Source organism: Sinocyclocheilus grahami, unplaced genomic scaffold (assembly GCF_001515645.1).
Source record: "Sinocyclocheilus grahami isolate Dianchi unplaced genomic scaffold, SAMN03320097.WGS_v1.1 scaffold1574.1, whole genome shotgun sequence".
NCBI lineage: Eukaryota > Metazoa > Chordata > Actinopteri > Cypriniformes > Cyprinidae > Sinocyclocheilus > Sinocyclocheilus grahami.
Window position 1 is genome coordinate 36,956 of NW_015506753.1, and position 2,023 is coordinate 38,978.

Sequence of the window (2,023 nt, forward strand, 5' to 3'; positions counted from 1 at the left end):
TGTGTGTGTGTGTGTGTGTGTGTTCTGTGTGTGTGTGAGTGTGTGAGTGAGTGATTGTCATGCCGGTGACCTGCTGTCATGAGGCTGATGGAGCTGCATTCCAGCGCCAGTGTGAACACATCCAGATGAACACCTCACTGCTTCAGTCTGCACACTACTGAGGGTTTGAGAGCGTGTCAGACACTGAAGAAGAACTCAAGCTATCATACACACTGTCATCATTACTAGCGCTTCCACACGCATTCCTTATGTGTCCTGAAGACAGATCCGTTCAGTAGCTCACAATGATCCATTGTTATATTTCATTCTATATCAAGTCATTTTACTGTTTCTGTACGATCAATTACTAAAATACATTTCCTGAACTATACACACTCAATATCTGTACAGAACAGCAGACAGCTTCAGCTCAAACTCTGTCAGAAGCACAGACGCTTCAGCTGCTCAGGTTACTCTGGTCATCTCTCCAAGCTGTGTGTGAAGATTGACTTCTACAGTGAGCTTTTCTACCGTACACTGAACGATCTTAGAGAGGAACGCAGTAATACTCTGTGTTTGTCATCTAATATCATAACATCATAAGCTCCTCTGTGTGCCAGATATTTGGAGACTCATAATTATGACTTCAGGACAAATGGCATGTTAATCAGGCATTTTGGGGAAATATTCTTATTAAAATGTTGCCAACTTATTACTCCCATTATTAAGTTTCTCTTTGCCCCAAGAACACATTCATATGCAAATTAGATGCAATCTATAGATACATTGAATATAATGGGAAAACTAATTTATGGATATTTTATGCACATATTGCATTAAGTACAGAAGTATATCAAATCATTCTGTGACATCTTTCATAACATGAGAATCATCTTTGTACAAAATTAGTCTCAAACCTAACAACTGATTGGTGAATGAAAAAATAAAACATTGTTTTTGCCTATACATGCCTTTTCATCTGTATTTATTTGTTCTGAATATCACAGTAAAATATGAATAAAATATATATTTTTTCACATGTTTTCTCTCCGTTTGTTTCTTATGCTCTACCCAGTGTAATGACAGAAAACAACCATTCACAAAACCCTTGTCTGCTTCTCAGGAGGTTATGAGTTTCAATATTGTAATTATGACATTCTAAGTCAAAGTATGTCATTATTGACAAAAAGTCGAAATTATGAAAGTCAATAATTCATAAAAAGTCAAAATAATGACAATTTCAAAAAGCTGAAATGAAGACTTTAAGTCAAAATTATGACGTAATAAATGTGAAATTACAGATAAAAAGGCTAAATGATTTTTAATCTAATAAATACAACGTTATGACTTTCTAATTAGTATCCGACGTCATACTTTTGATTTTTGATCCCATAATTATGCATTGACTTTCTATGCATTGCTTCTAATTTTTAAGCCACAATTTCGGCTTTGCATCTCATAATTACCACCTGCCAAACCTCTCAGAACTATGACCTCTCAGAAGAACCGAGTGTCTAAAGGATGGATATCTGTACAGTTTTGCGGATGCGTTTTTCTTCTGAGAGCTGGATGGATTATTTGAGGCTTGTAGCGAACAGAAGGAGTTTTAGTGTGCCGAGGAAGGTTATTCATCATCATCATCATCATCTTCACACTCGCGTGACGCTATGAAGGGCTGTGTAGATGTGCTGTGATGCTGCGAGAGTCAGGACTCAGGTGAGACGCTCCTGTCTGTCAGCGCCAATCACAGACGCGGAAGAGTTCACTTAAAGGCGACGCGTTGGCTTTCTGCGGCTGAAGATCCTCCGCTCCGCTGCACGAGACTCTTCAGCTCTGAGCTCGCGCTGCTCTGCTTGTGTGTGGTGACCGCAGGTGAGTGAGATTTTGCGTGCTTTAGGAGAAGATCGGCATTGAAATGTAACGCTGTTCTCTTCGTGTACCTTTGCTAAATCCGAAACGAGTGTTTTCGTTTGTTCTTGCTCTGAAGTGTGTGTGTGTGAGAGAGAGAGAGAGAGAGAGAGAGAGAGAGTGTGTGTGTGTGTGT

General features: G+C 39.2%; 1 protein-coding gene across 1 annotated transcript in view; it reads left to right on the plus strand.

Moving 5' to 3' along the window:
• The first annotated feature begins 1,762 nt into the window (after positions 1-1,762).
• LOC107571272 (collagen alpha-1(XIV) chain-like) overlaps positions 1,763-2,023 on the plus strand; it is a 60,428-nt gene continuing 60,167 nt past the window's right edge. The window contains exon 1 of the mRNA XM_016257588.1: positions 1,763-1,851. The gene's annotated coding sequence lies outside the window, so the exon portion shown is untranslated. The remainder of the gene's footprint in view (positions 1,852-2,023) is intronic.